Source organism: Beta vulgaris, chromosome 3 (assembly GCF_026745355.1).
Source record: "Beta vulgaris subsp. vulgaris cultivar EL10 chromosome 3, EL10.2, whole genome shotgun sequence".
In the NCBI taxonomy this organism is placed as follows: domain Eukaryota; kingdom Viridiplantae; phylum Streptophyta; class Magnoliopsida; order Caryophyllales; family Amaranthaceae; genus Beta; species Beta vulgaris.
In genome coordinates, this window is record NC_079204.1 from 9417975 (window position 1) to 9435163 (window position 17189).

Here is a 17189-nt window from a genome sequence, read left to right on the forward strand (position 1 = left end):
GTACATTGATAGGAGCACTTTTCTTATACATCACATGATAATGCCCTCTCTAAAATAGGCCCAAAACTTATGACAACTCTTATTAGTCTTAAAAATCTCATTCACAAAACCAACCACATAACTCTAAAACCGAGCCCCTAAATACTAAACATGTAAAAACAAAAAAAAACCTGAATACATTACTCCACTCAGGGGCGGATCTACTTAGTAACAAGGGGTAGCATATGCTACCCCTAAAAAAATAAAAAATAAAAACGCTGGGGAAAAAACAGAAAAAACCTTATATACTATATCGAGCAGTGTATAATTGATTAAAGAGGTTGCCGCGGTGGTAAGAGCATGTTGCTGAGAAGATAGAGGTCTCAGGTTCGAAATCCGCTTGTCATTGTTTGTGTTTTTCATTTTCTTTTTTCCTTTTGTTGTTTTCCATTTTCTTTTTTCTTTTTCCTTTTTTTTCCCTTTTTCTTTAATTTTTCCTATGTTCCTAATTTCCCATCTTCCATAATTACATTTGTAAAGTTAAACAATATAATACTTCATAATCATTCCTTTTGCCCTTTTTTTTTTCCTTTTTCTTTAATTTTCCCTATGTCCCTAATTTCCCATCTTCAACAATTACACTTGTAAATTTAAACAATGTAACACTTCATATTCAACAAGCTCTATTCTAACTATAATTATCTTTCATTATATAATTAATACATCACACTCTCCTAATTTCGAATAAAAAGGTTCACGTAAATTATGTTCTATATTATGAACCGTTTTTTAGTTAGTTATACTATGCTACCCCTGAGTGAAAATTCTGGCTCCGCCACTGACTCCACTAGTACATTGATAGGACCACATTTCTAGTACACAACATGACAACGACATCTCCTAAATAGGCTCCAAACTTATGTCACCTTTCTTTTCCCCAAGTAAAATATAATTAATTCAAATCATTAATTCATTTCCTCATATTTTGCCAAAACATGAGTGGAAGGACCAACTCAATTCCACTAATTTCTTTATTGTTGTCAACTCTAATTTTACTCTATGCTGATCCATTACTTGACATCTAAGCAAGATTCTTTTCCACTAACTTTATCATCCAAGAAACCAAAGTTATTGGGTGCTCAACAAACACACCACTAATGCTCAACACAATTTTCCAGCCTCTACTTGTCATTAATACTATCCTTGTCAAAACACAAATCCAACAATAATGAGAATAAATCCAAATTCCCATTTTCCCCCATTAATCACAAAATCTCATCCCCAATACCAACCATAATAACTCCAAAAACAACACGTCGCTATGTAAAAGCTTAACATCTTTACAATAAAACCCGAAAACATTACTCTACATATCCCTTCGTTTCCACACCTAAATAGCCTAAAACCTTAGGTCACCTGGTTTCTTACCACAAGTAGTATACAATTCGTTCAAAATATTTCCTCTCATTTGCTCGAAACCAAGACTCTCTTTCACAATACTAAACATGTAAAAAGAAAAAACCTTAAAATATTACTCCACTAGTACATTGGTAGGAGCACTTTTGTGGTACATCACATGATAATGACATCTCCTAAATAGACCTAAAACGTATGCTCACTCATATATTAGTCTTAAAAATCTCATTCAAAAACCAACCAACCACAATACTAACACCGGACCCCTAAATACTAAACATGTAAAAAGAAAAAACCTAAAATAATTACTTCACTCAGGGGCGGATCCAGGAATTTTTTATTGTCTGGGCCATAAAATCAAACAAGAAATTTAACTAACCAAAAATTAAGAAATATGAATTTTTGAACGACAAAGATCCACAATCATAATATACTTCGTCTAGCAATTAGCAATTAGCAATTATCCTAGTTAAGTAATTTTATTAATGAGATATAAAAATCAACTATTAACTTAATATGCAATATAACAATAACATATGCAAGTCATACAACCAAAGAGTTAAAAATAAAAAAAAAAAAAACATCAGCATTTTTCATCCCATCAAACATCAGTACTATAGTGAATTGTGATTTTGTGAGAATTCTTCGATACTAGTCATACTACATTATTTTATTCAAACATAAGCAAAACAAGATTGAAATTGATTGGATGAAAATTGCAAGAACTAATAAAATATAAGAAAAGTTAAAGGCACTTAATAATTAACTAATTAAATATGGGATAAAGAAAGAAAGTAAGGTACTCTTCTTGATAAAGTTGGAGATTGGAGAAACCAAGAAATTAAAATCTGAACTTTCTGTTGCACTTGCACTGTATCCTCTCGCCTAGTCGCCTACTTCTCAACTTCTGTACGTCACGCCTGTAGGCTGTAACTACTAACTAGTACTCCCTCCGTTTCCTAAAGATCTTCCCACTTTCCGTTTAAGGGTGTTTCCAAAAGATCTTCCCTCTTTTGCTTTATTCCTTATTTGACAAAACAAATTTCCCTATTTACCCTCTCATGTCACTATCATATGGTCCACTATTATATTATTAATTCAATTTTACTCCCTTTCTCTCTCCTACTTTAACCCCTTTTTATTTGTTTATTTATCTTAACCCCTTTCTCTCTCCTACTTTACTCACACCATGCCCCACACAACTTGATTTTCCTTGGTATCTGTAGGAATAGTAAGTGGGAAGATCTTTAGGAAACGGAGGGAGTATTCCAGACTTCTAAACTTCTGATTTTTTTTCTGGACCATGGGGGGGGGGGGGGCCAAGGCCCGGGTAGGCCCCCCCCTTGGATCCGCCCATGACTTCACTAGTACACTGATAGGAGCACATTTCTAGTACATCAACATGACAATGGCATCTAGAACTTAAATAGGCTCAAAACTTATGTCACCTTTCGTTTGCCCATGTAGAATATAATTAATTAATTTCCTCATATTTCACTAAAACCATGAAGGGAAGGACCAACTAAATTCCATTAAATTCTTTATTTTTGTCAACTCTAATTTCAGATTCGTTGGCCATATAATCATCCGACACAAAAATTACTCTACATTAATCCATTACTTGACATCTAAGCAAGATTCTCTTCCACTAACTTCATCATTCAAGAAACAAAGTTATTGGGTGCTCACCATACACATCATCAATGCTGAACACAATTTTCCAGCCTCGTTTTGTCATTAATACTAAACACAAATCCAACAACAATGAGAATAAATCCAAATTCCTATTTTCCCCAAAATAATAACATAATCTCATCTCCAATATCAACCATAATAACTCTCAAATCTCGAGAACACGTCACTCCATAAAAGCTTAAGATCTTTACAATAAAACCTCAAAACATGACTCTACTTATCCCTTCACTTCCAAACCTAAACAACCTAAAACATTTGGTCATCTGGTTTTACCACAAGTAGCATATAATGCATTCAAAGCAATTCCTCTCATTTGCTCAAAACCACTCTCTTTCACTGCATACTAAAAGACATTGTGGTCATTGGATAATCACCATGCACACCATTAGCCTTTGTTCTGAACAAGATATTCCAGCCTCAAATTGCCATTAATATTATCTCTGGTCAATCATCACAAAACCACTAAGCAAGAACGACAATAAAATCCCAATAAACTAAGTCACTATTCAAATTTCCTCAAAAGGTTAGCTTGTCAACAAATCACTCATATATTAGTCTTAAAAATATCATTCACAAAATCAACCACAAAACTCAACATCAGGTCCCTAAATACTAAACATGTAAAAATAAAAAACCTCAAAACATTACTCAACTAGTACATTGGTAGGAGCACTTTTGTGGTACATCACATGATAATGGCATCTCGTAAATAGGCCCACAACTTATGCTCACTCATACATTAGCCTTAAAAATCTCATTCACAAATAAAAAAACCACAAAACTCAACACCGGTCCCCTAAATTCTAAACATGTAAAAAGAGAAAACCTAAAAACATTACTCCACTAATACATTGATATGAGCACATTTCTAGTACATCACATGATAATGACATCTCCTAAATAGGCTCAAAACTTATGTCACCTTTCCTTTCCCAAAGTAGTGTATAATTAATTCAAATCATTAATACATTTCTTCATATTTCGCTAAAACCAGGAGGGGAAGGACCAACTAAATTCCACGAATTTCTTGATTATTGTCAACTCTAATTTCAGATTCGTTGGCCATATAATAATCTGACCAAAAAATTACTCCATGTTGATCCATTACTTGACATCTAAGCAAAATTCTATTCCACTTACTTCATCATCCAAGAAACAAGAGTTATTGGGTGCTCACCATACACATCATCAATGCTAAACACAATTTTCAAACCTCATCTTGTTATTAATAATATCCCTAGTCAATCAAAACTCAAATCCAACAATAATGATAATAAATCCAAATTCCCATTTTCCACCAATAATCACATAATCTCATCCCCAATACCAACCATGATCACTCCCAAATCTCGACAACACGTTACTCACTAAAAGCTTAACATCTTTATAATAAAACCCAAAAACATTACTCCACTTATCCCTTCATTTCCACACCTAAATAGCCTAAAACCTTAGGTCACCTGATTTTTTACCACTAAGTAGTATACAATTCATTCAAAGCATTTCCTCTCATTTGCTAGAATCAAGACTCTCTTTCACTCACTTCATCATAAAATACATGGTGGTCATTGGATGATCACCATGCACACAATTGCTCTTTGTTCTAAACATGATATTCCACCCTTAATCATTAATATTATTTGCAGTCAATTAGATCACAAAACCACTAAGCAACAACGACAATTAAATCCAAATGAACAGAGTCATTATTCACATTTTTCTCAATAACGTTAACTTGTCAACATATCACTTATATATTAGTCTTAAAAATCTCATACACAAAACCAACCACAAAACTCAACACCAGCCCCTAAATACTAAACATGTAAAAAGAAAAAACCTCAAAACATTACTCCACTAGTACATTGACAGGAGCATTTTTCTGGTACATCACATGATATTGACATTTCCTAAATAGACCTAAAACTTATGATCACTCATATATTAGTCTTTAAAATCTCATTTACAAAATCAACCGCAAAACTTAACACCGGCCGTCTAAATACTAAACATGTAAAAAGAAATAAACCTGAAAAATATTACTCCACTAGTACATTGATAGGAGCACATTTCTAGTACATTACCTGATAGTTGCATCTACTAAATAGGATCAAAACTTAACATTTCTTTTCCCTAGGTAGTATATAATAATTCAAATCACTAATTTATTTCGTATTATTTCACAAGACTATGAGGGGAAGGTCCAACTCATTCCACTAATTTGTTTATTGTTGTCAACTCTAATTCACATTCGTTGCCCATATAATCCCAAAAAAATTGCTCTATGTTGATCAATTACTTGACATCTAAGCAAGATTCTCTTCCACACACTTCATCATCCAAGAAACCACAGTTATTATTTGCTGCTCACCTTACACACCACTAATATTCACCACAATTATGGAGCCTCGACTTGTCATTAATATTATCAATGGTCAATCAAAACACAAATCCAATAATAATGAGAATAAATCCAAATTTCCACTTTCCCCCAATACTCCCATAATCTCATCCCCAATACCAACCATAATAACATGATAATAACACTTCCTAAATGGGCCCAAAACATATGATCACTCATATATTTGTCTTTAAAATCTCATTTAGAAAACCAACCACAAAACTCAACGTCCGACCCATAAATACTGAACATGTAAAAAGAAAAACCTTAAAACATTGGTAGGAGCACATTTCTAGTACATCACATGATAATGGCATATCCTAAATAGGCTCAAAACTTATGCCTCCTTTCTTTTCTCTAAGTAGTATATAATTAATTCAAATCATTAATTTATTTCCTCATATGTCGCCAAAACCATGAGGGGAAAGACGAACTAAATTCCACTAATTTCTTAATTACTCTAATTTAACATCCGTTGAGCATATTATCCTATAACAGAAAATATTGCTCCACGTTGATCCATTAGTTGACATCTAAGCAAGATTCTCTTCCACTCACTTCAACATCCAAGAAAAACCAGAGTTATTGGGTGCTCACCATAGACACCATCAACACTCAACAAAAAATTCGAGCCTCGTCTTATAATTAATAATATCCATGGTCAATCAAATCAAAAATCAAACAATAATGAGAATAAATCCAAATTCCCATTCCCCCCCAATAATCACATACCCAATACCAACCATAATAATTTCCAAATTTCGACAACACATCGATTAACATCTTTGCAATAAAACCCGAAAACATTACTCCACTTATTCATTCATTTCCACACCTAAATAGCCTAAAACCTTAGCTCACCTGGTTTTTTACCACAACTCCACAAGTAGTATACAATTCATTCAAAGCAATTCCTCTCATTTGCTGGAAACCAAGACTCTCTTTCACTCACTTCATCATAAAAGACATCGTGGTCATTGGTTGATCACCATGCACACCATTGTTTGTTGTTCCGAACAAGATATTCCAGCCTCAAATTGCCATTAATATTATCTCCGGTCAATTAGATCACAAAACCACTAAGGAACAACGACAATTAGATCCAAATGAAGTGATCACTATTCACATTTCCTTAATAAGGTTAGCTTGTTAACAAATCACTCGTATATTGGTCATAAAAATTTCATTAACAACACTCAACACCGGCCCCTAAATATTATACATGTAAAATGAAAAAACCTCATTACATTACTCCACTAGTACATTGATAGAAGCACTATTGTGGTACATAACATGATATTGACATTTCCTAAATAGGCCAAAAACTTATGATCACTCATATACTAGTCTTTAAAATCTCATTCATAAAACCAACCACAACACTTAACATCAGGCCCCCTAAATACTAAACATGTAAAAAGAAAAAAGAAAAAAAAAACTAAAGACATTACTCCACTAGTACATTAATAGGGGAACATTTCAAGTACATCACATGATAATGACATCTCCTAAATAGGCTCAAAACTTATGTCACCTTTCTTTTCCCCAAGTAGTATATAATTAATTCAAATCATTAATTCATTTTCTCATATTTCGCCAAAATCATGAGGGGAAGGACCAACTCAATTCCACTAATTTTTTTTATTGTTGTCAACTCTAATTTCATATTCATTGCCCATATAATCATCAAACAGAAAAATTGTTGTATGTTGATCGATTACTTGACATCTATGCAAGATTCTCTTCCACTCACTTCATCATCCAAATAACCATAGTTATTGGGTGCTCAGCATACACACCACTAATGCTAAACACAATTATCGACCCCCGACTTGTCATTAATACTATCTTTGGTCAATCAAAACACAAATCCGACAATAATGAGGATAAATCCAAATTCCCATTTTCCCCAAATAATCACATAATCTCATCCCCAATACCAACCGTAATAACTATCAAATCTCGACAACACACCTAAATAGCCTAAAACCTTAGGTCACCTCGTTTTTTCCACAACTAGTATACAATTCATACAAAGTATTTCTTGTCATTTGCTGGAAACCAAGACTCTCTTTCACTCACTTCATCATACAAGATATCGTGGTCATTGGATGATCACCATGCACCCATTGTTCTTTGCTTTGAAAAAGATATACAACTTAAATTGTCATTAATATTTTATCTAGTCAATCAGATCACAAAACCACTAAGCAACGACAATTAAATCTAAATGAACTTAGTCACTATTCACATTTCCTCAACACGATTAGATTGTTAAATTGTCAACAGATCACTTATATATTAGTCTTATAAATCTAATTCACAAAACCAACCACAAAACTGAACACTGGCCCCTAAATACTAAAAATCCACAAAACCAACCACAAAACTGAACATTGGGCCCCTAAATACTAAACATGTAAACAGAAAAAACCTTAAAAAACATTACTCCACTAGAACATTAATACGAGCACTTTTCTGGTTTGTGCTCCCATGAGCACAATGAGAACTGTGCTCCAACATACAAAATAGAACATTTCCGAATATGAAAACGAACATTTTACTGTTGAAAGTAAAACATTACAAAAATGCACTTACTGAAACGACCATTTTACTTGTTGAAATTGAACATTACAATAATTCTTTTAAGAAAAAGAACGTCTTACTATTAAAGTGGAACATTACCAGAATCCAATTATGAAAATGAACATTTTCTTGTTGAAGTTAAATATTACTAGAATTCAATTACTTAAATTGAACATATGCGTATCAAATATAAAACATATTTTCAGCGAAAAGAGAACATATTTTTTTGGAGGAAAATAATTTTTAAAACGACATTTTTCTGAAAAAAGAATATTTTTTTAAAAATGAAGATTTGCTTATTAAAAATAGAACAATCAGTAAATCACTTCAACACACATATAGGTTAACATAATGTCTAAGTCGTCAACACATCTCCCATAAAAGGATCTCACAGATGTGATTCACGATAGATACGAACTGCAAAAGAGCACAAACCCCCGAAACCCATCACTTCCTTTAAAAATTCTTTAACATGTTTACAATAAACACCGAAAACATTACTCCACTTATACATCACATGATGAACACATCACCAAAAGAGCCTTAAACCTTATGTCACCTTTTTATTCCCAAGATGTACACAATTACCTCAAAGCATTTCCTCTTATATTGCTGCAAACCAAAATTTGATGCAACAGAAGACAAGACAGTAATGACCAATCTCTTCATACTCTTCCAACATGACCATACTCTTTCAGAGAATGTAGTCCGTCCATTCAGAACTTGCATCATATCAAATTCCCATAGACCCATAAGAATATACAAAACTACCTGCCTAAGTAAGCTAGTAGACAACAAGCATTGACATCAACCACACTTGGAAGTTATACATGACATGGTACCTACCTAACACACTGATTATTTTCCAGCTTTAAATACAAGTATATCATAGCAAAGATAAACTGCGAGCAAAAATATTTTCAATTTAAACTACCATATCTGAATAAAATAAAAAATATACCCACCATCCCACTACCTACCTCTCCTAAATCTTTGCTTCAATCTTTATTCTGTGATGTTGAGGAAACCTGCAAGAAACTATGGTCATTGGATGATCACTATTGTTCCTTACTCTGAACACAATATTCCAGCCTAGAATTGTCATTAATATTATACCCGGTTAATCAGATCACAAAACCACTAAACAATGACAATTAAATCCAAACAAACTGAATCACCATCCCATTTTCCTCAACAAGGACAGCTTGTCAATAGATGTCCCATAAATTAGTCTATCTCTTTCCAAAACCAACTACAAAACTCAAAACCAGGATCCCTAAATACTTAACATGCATAATAAACCCTGAAAACATCACTCCACTAGTACCTTGATAGGCCTTGGATACATCACATGATATACACATCACCTTAATTTGCCTCAAAGGGGGGGGGGGGTCAATTCCTCTATTTTCTTAATTGTTGTCAACTGTAATTTCACATTTGTTCTTACCTATATGCCATATGATCATCTAACAGAAAAATTGCTTATCTTGATCTATTACATAACATCCAAAAATCCAAAGATATAAGGTAAAGCCTATAAGACTGGATTATTTACAAATTTAGCCAGATGAGGGCATGCGGCACCACCACTCCCCCACTTTTCTTTAGCAATCAACACACAATTTTCAATCTTCAATATCATAGCTCCCATCCATTACACCCGTAAATTAACTATAAAACCATCGACATACATAGAACGGGGCAACCAAAATTTATAACCAATATAAGAGTATGAGATCACTCCAATATGTTTTCCTAACCAAAGGATCAATTAAAGGAGGTATGGAATGTGCGACATTAAGTGAGATCATCGGATATTTTCATAACCAACTAGAACGACAATATGATGAAAGCTAGAACGATAGCACCAGTTCATTTGCTCCATAATAAATTATCCCAAAGTCGATACGAAGGTAGGGAGCACTAAACATAAATAAACTATATCTTTAGGCAATTGCCATGCACATTCTCCAGAGTCCCACAGCTAATATATAACTCAGCATCCTATGCACCGCAGTAAGAGAGTTTAGCTTATCACAAGCATTCACATCCTCTCATACCTCAAAAATTCATACATCACATGGTACCTACCTAAGACTCTGATTATTCTTGTTTAAATATAAGTATAATTAGGACAAAAGTTTACGTCAATATTATAATTCCAGTGAACATGATTCGGTACAATACCCTCCCACTTATATCACTTCGCAATCTTTGTTCCAAACTCTAATGTCAGTAATGAATTAGGGACTAGGAATACTTTTCATGTATTCTCTGAATAGTAACATCTAATATAATAATAATTCATTCTCACATGAAGAAGAGATTAAAGATGATACAATAAACAGAAACAAAGACTAAGAGTAGTTATTACATGTAGTTAGAAAAAGAGCTACGAAGAGAGAAAAAGAGAAGGAATTAGATAAAACCACAAAAATTAGGTTTGTGGATCAAAAGAGAAAAATGAAAACACAAGTGTAGAGTTTCCTTTCCAATTCTCAAAAGAAAATTTGACACCAATCTGGGGGCACAACAGTAAGCATTGTTGTCTTCAATGTAAAAAATAATGTTAAAATGTCAAATAACTGCAAATAATTTTCTAAATCAGGTGCACATATAACCTAAACAAGACTCTTCCACTCACTTCATTGTACAAGAAATAAGAGTTATTGGTGCTTAACTCATAAACTTGGTTCTCAATACAATTTTCCAGCCTCGACTTATAATAGATACCATCTGTGGTCAATCCAATCACAAATCCAATACGCAATAATGACAAGAAATCCAAATTCCCAATTTCACCATTAACATTAACTTGTGAACAAATCTCTCATAAACAAGTTGCACAAATCTCAGTCACAATACCTACCATAATCAGTCATAGATTTGTTTACAACAAACCCCGAAAACTTTACTCCACTATATATAGATCACCAAAATAGCCTCAAACCTTATGTAACTTTTTTTTCCAAGTGGTGTGCAATTGTTTCAGATCATTTCCTCTCAGTTACTCAGAAACAAGCAAGGCAGGGAGGGGGGACACTCAACTCAATACCAGTAATTCATTAATATTGTCACCCTCTCAGTATGAATTTCCCGTTAGTTATCAGCAATATGCCCATTGAAACATCCACCAAAAGAATAGCATCGATCACTTGCTTCATATAAAAAACATCACTCTAGCCACTTTAGGCATGACCATACTCTTTCAAGTAGAGCTTCCATCCACTCAATTCTAACATCAAATTACAATTGCCACAAACCCACAAGAATAACAAAACTAAGCATCCTATGAACTGCCTCTAAGTGAGCTGAACTAAAACAAGCATTCACATCTACCTTATCCTGAAAGTATACATCACATCGTCCCCAACTAAGGCTCTTATTATTTTTCAGCATTAAATACAAGTACAATATAGTATAAACAAGTTGTCACCAAGAATCTATTCAGTTTAGCATAACATAACTTTGTACGATAAAAAATACACCCAGCCTCCCGTTTCATATCTCTCCTAAATCTTAGTCCCAATCTCTAATATTATTGAGGAAACCTTCAAGTGATTTCCCAAGTCAGGTCCGCATATAATTTCATCTAAACAAAGATCATCTCTCACGCACTTCATCATACAAGAAACCTTTGCTATTGGGTGTGGGTGCTCCCCATACCCTTTATTCTGAACACCAGTTTCCAACCTAGAATCACCATTAATTACGTCACTGGTCAATCAGATCACAAATACAATACGCAACAATGACCATAAAATCAAAATTCCCATTTCTTCCTAAAATAGTGAGCTTGTTGGTAGATCTCTCATGGGTAAAACAAATTCATTCACAATACCAACCATAACGAATCACAAAACTCAACAACACATTGCTCCCAAAATAGTAAAGCTCTTTGCAATGAACCCTCAAAACATTACCCCTCTTATACCTTGATAGGAGCACCTTCCTTGACGCATCACCTAAACAACCTTAAACCTTTACTCACCTGCTTTTTTGACCCAAGTGATATGTAAAGCAAGGGGGGGCAACTCAATTCCACTTAATTCACAATTCTTGTAAACTCTAATTTAACATCTGTTGTCCGCCACACCCTATAGAAACAAACATCTAACAGCAAGGCTACAAAAGCTTGAATAATAGCATCATTTTACTTGCTTTATAATACCAAATCCCAAAGTTGATCAGAAGCAGAGAAGACTAGGCAGAGAGATATGATCTCTTCAGCCACTTCAGGCATCACTATACTTCCTCAAGGAAAGTTTTCCATCCATTGAGCACTGAACTCAAACTACTTCACAACAGAACCACAAGAACATAAACTCAACATCATAAAACTATGAACTAGTATACGACCAGCATTGTCATTCAGCCTACCTCCAAATCATACATCAGATGGTACAAATTGAAGCCCTGCTTATTTTACAGCTTCAAGTACAAGTATAGTTTAGCAAAGCTAAGTTAATGTCACCCCAAAAAGAAAAGTTTAGTATGGCATGTCTTGGTATAATAAATATACACCCACCCTACCACTTCCTATAGCTCCTTGATCTTTGTTCCAATCTCTAATGTTACCCTAATATTCACATTGTATTGGCATATAGGAACTAATATTTCAATATGCTTTTAAGGGTAATTTCAAATAAAAAGCATTGTATAAACAAAGAAATAAGATAACATAAGATTAATAATATTTATTACATGTAGTCAAATAATTTATAAGACTTCTGGGTTCTGAAACCCATCTCCCTTACTCTTTTGTTCTCGATAAAACATTTCACCTCAAATCAACAACTTTGATGAGTTAGCACAACAACCCAATGAACAAGAAGCATTAAAATTATATACGTGTATGTGAGCACCTAATACTCCGCGCATAGTTAGAAATGAACCACCAGACAAGCAACATTTAAGATATTTCTTCCCTATAATCTCTAAATCAGCAATTCACTAACCATGCATCACATGATCTAAGCAAAAACACGTTCGACAAATACCTAATGTTACTTGGACATGTAATTACTAAATCCACACACAAGTAATACTTTTTAGGAGAAAGTAGCACAGTAGGATTCGTGGCAAATAATATGCTTAAATCACATTTGTTAACTACTATACAATTACTCAGTAGCAGAAAAATTTAGCATAGATTAGAAAACAATAACTAAATGGAAAATAAAAAAGTTGTAGTTAATCGGTGGAGAGAAAAACCTATAGAGAGGATAACATCTTTGGCAAGAAGTGTGATCTTCTTTATCATGTCAAAAATCCACTCACGGTCTCACGGATGACAATACATCTTCCTCGGACATTGTCAAACCTAGATAAGGCGCGAAGGCGTAAGGAGGCGCATGCCTCGCAGAAGTGGAGGCGCACCCATACGATTACAAAGAATTGATCGTAGAAAACGTAAGTCTGCCTACGAAGAACCAATACCTTCAAACAACCTTCTAACAACCTTCTAACTTATACATTCGTTCTTCGTACTCCAATAACTGCAAAATCCCCACCCATTAACGTACCAAATTAGTCCCGAAATCATAAGAAAAGGAAAAACAACAAAATTGGGAGAAATTGAAATTGAAAAAATAAAAATTACCTCAATGTAACTACATAGCAAAATCAAAGAGATCTTCATTGTTGGCTCTTCAGAAGGCGATAATTCAAAACACGGCAATCAATTACCACTCACATGAATTGAAGATTTTCAATTACGGAAATTGATATCCAGAAATAGAAAGATGGAATTTGGAATTTCGAATTCCGGAACTTCGCATTCCATCATAATGTTTGAGGAAGAAGTGGAATTTGGATTATCGTCGAATTCCCTGAAAGAAAGAGGGGAATTTTTCATTAGGGTTTGGAATTTCGCTCTGCAATTTATGCAATGAGGATTAAGGGGTGCTTTTATCAAATGAGGCGGTGTAAGTTTTGACAGTGTTACGCGGTTATGAGGAGGGTTTAATGTTAATAACGGTCCTCTTGATTAACTTATTACACGCGACGCGGTTAATTAATCATGTAAAACTTCTCACACACGGTTGACTAAAATAATATTTCCTTTTTTTTAACTCCCTCTGTTCAAAGTCGGTTTTTGCACACAGATTAAGAATTTTGTTAATTTTAGTTAGATTTGCATGGGTAACAAAAATTGACATTAAATATTGTATTGATAATACAAAATAACCTATAAGATCATCTTGATAATATAAAGTTGCATTTAATCTTACATTGGTATTGTAGAATGCCTTATATTTTGAAACAAATTCTTTTAGCTAAAATGCCTTATAATTTGAAACAGAGGGAGTAACATGTTATACTTTGACATTTATACTATTTATAAATTTCACTTTGACCATTTATGATTTATATGTTAATAAAAATAGAGTTTGTCTTATAAGAAACAAACCTAAACAACCGAGTAGAGATATAGGGATTGACATGTGTTGAGGATATGAAAAGGGAATAAACAAACCTAAACACCTCTAAAATCGTTGTTAGGGAGTTTAGAGTCCTAATTATGACAAAAAAAAACATATATTTCGAAGTATTATCACATAATTAGGCCAAGTTAGGAATAAAAATCAAACCCAAATTAATATGATGTATCTATATCAACTAATCAATCAATCATGAAGGTCAACCACATAAAAGAAAACCACTAAATGAACAACAAAAAAGATCAAAAGGTGATGGAGCTCACATCAACTAAGTCACCAAATCAACATCAATGATTAAACATAAATTCTAAATTAAACCAACTCATAAACTCTACTCATGAAAATAGGATGAAAATAATGATTGGGTTACTCCCAATTCTAGTTAATAGTATCATTCATCAGTACTTTTCATAATTTTTACAAATACAAAATTAAAGATATATGTCCTCAAAGTTTTACATTGTCATATGTGAAAAGTGATGAAAGTGTAACATGTAAAACGCGAACGGATGAAAATGGGGCATGGAAAGGAAAGATTGGCGCAAAGTGGAAAGCAGCCATAGCTTGGACAAGAGGTAAATTATACCTAACACAAGAATATGCGGGGAAAATATTTGCAAACAGCCCACTTTAGAGAGAAGCATATGCAGTTCACAAGGGCATATTAGACTTCCTAGGAAAATGCTAAGCACTAACCATCAAGACAAACTCAAAAGAAATTGTGGAAGCACTGATCAAAGTCTCAAGTTGCAACAAGGATATAACACCAATTATTATATCTATCAAGGAACTAGCAAAATCTTTCGTTTTACTTTTCTTGTATTAATTTTTATTTTTTATATTTCTATTGTCATTATTATTATTAGTATTATTATTATTATTATTATTATTATTATTATTATTATTATTATTATTATTGTTGTTGTTGTTGTTGTTGTTGTTGTTTTCGTTATTGTTTTTGTTGTTATTATTATTATTATTATTAGTATTATTGATAATTAATTATTAATAAGTATTCATAATATTATGTTAAGACTTATTGATTATTATCGATTATTATTTTAGAAAATTAAATATACAATTCAGTTCAGTTTCTCTGATTTCATTTAATTTCAGTTCAGTTAAATTAATTTCAATTCAGTTCAATTAATCTCAGTTTAGTTCAATTAATTTCAGTTAATTCATCTTCAGTTTAGCCAAAATAAGTTCAAAAGAACAGGACCTTAGTAGAGAAAATGTCATGGATGCCCACATACTCGCGACTACAGCGAGAAAGGAAGGATATTGACTTTCTGCTTTGTTTAACCATCGTAAAAAAAAACTGATCATGTAACAAATGCTTCCAGGTTTGGTTCCAAGAGGTGATACTTGAAATAATCGGATCGAAAATCGTGTCTTTTAAACGAGTTTCGAGTTCAGAACTGTATACCTAATTATTCTCCAAATCCCTAATTCTAATGGGTTCCAGTTTCAAGTTCTTATTGGTACCACTTAGAACGACGTCTTATAGTTCTATCATACTACATAGGTTCATTCAATTTCATTTATGTAATACGTTGTTGAATTTGTTTTCAATGTGTTTTTGCATTATTAAACTTTACTGCTTATATTACTAATTAATTATTAAACTATTGACTGTTAAAATTATATATTGAAAAAAATTAAAATTAAAATGATGGAACTACAAAAGAACATATGAAGTAAAATTTTACGTACATGGTTTCATCTAGATGTGGCAAAACGGGTCATGCGGATCAGATACGAGTTGGATCGTATTCTAATCAACGTTGCATTCAAATTACGTTTGGTACACATTTGTCCCATTCGGGTTTGGTCCGTCTATGATCCATGAAATTTCGAGTCGGGTACACGTTCAATTGCTCGGGTCAACTCGGGTCGGGTCAAAGTCAATTCAAATATGTTCGACTTTCTTTCTTAACAAATAAACAAAATACATACTAACTTGTATAAAGTAAGTCAAGTAAGTGAAGTAACTTTAATAGCTCGAGTTTCTTAAAAAAAACTAGTTTAAGTTCTTTTATCTAAGTTAAAACTTAAAATCCTCACCACAACAATAATAGAATCTTGCTATCAGTAGTCCTTTTTAGCCCATATATAAGCTTTAATTTGCAACCAGTTTTGTAATATGTACTTGTTCTCTTTTTTTTTTTTGTTTACATTTTCTCCTTATGTTGGGAGTGTTTTTTCTCAATGGCTTCTTGCATCTAAATTCCTTTGATCTTATTTCTTTTTTCTCCCCTTGTGTATATTATATTGTGGACTGCCTTACTCCAAAGCCCATAACATTTCATGTTTTTTATCTTTCATGAATTTCAGCCCGAAGTTCCTGTAAAGCCCGCTAAACTTGCTTTGTGTTCTTCTTGTTCTTCCATTTCACTTTGCTTAAGAAGTAAAATTCTACCTTGCTCTTCAACTTTCATTGAATGTTGTGAATCATAATCCCAACTTTTTGCATAATCAATAATTATTGTTTATTGATTAGCTTAGTCAATGATTGACTTAAACATAGGTTACTAATTAATGTTTGAGAACGTATTGTGTCGAACTCGTCCGACCATAATCTTTGGTCGGACGACTTTCAGGTGGTTCCAATTTTTTTTCAGTTAGTCTTAATTTTTTTTCAGGTAGTTTTCATTTTTTTTCAG

The 17189-nt window shown here is 33.1% G+C and overlaps 1 long non-coding RNA gene across 2 annotated transcripts; it reads right to left on the minus strand.

The window, feature by feature from the left end:
• Positions 1-6371: 6371 nt before the first annotated feature.
• LOC125495459 (uncharacterized) lies at positions 6372-14031 on the minus strand. Of its 2 annotated transcripts, XR_007272188.2 has the most exons (3): positions 13683-14031; positions 13295-13578; positions 6372-9105 (listed from the first exon to the last, which is right to left on the minus strand). It is a non-coding gene; the product is annotated as an uncharacterized LOC125495459 (long non-coding RNA). The 2 variants fall into 2 exon arrangements; XR_007272187.2 differs by lacking the exon at positions 6372-9105 and having other exon boundaries at positions 13067-13578.
• Positions 14032-17189: the final 3158 nt, after the last annotated feature.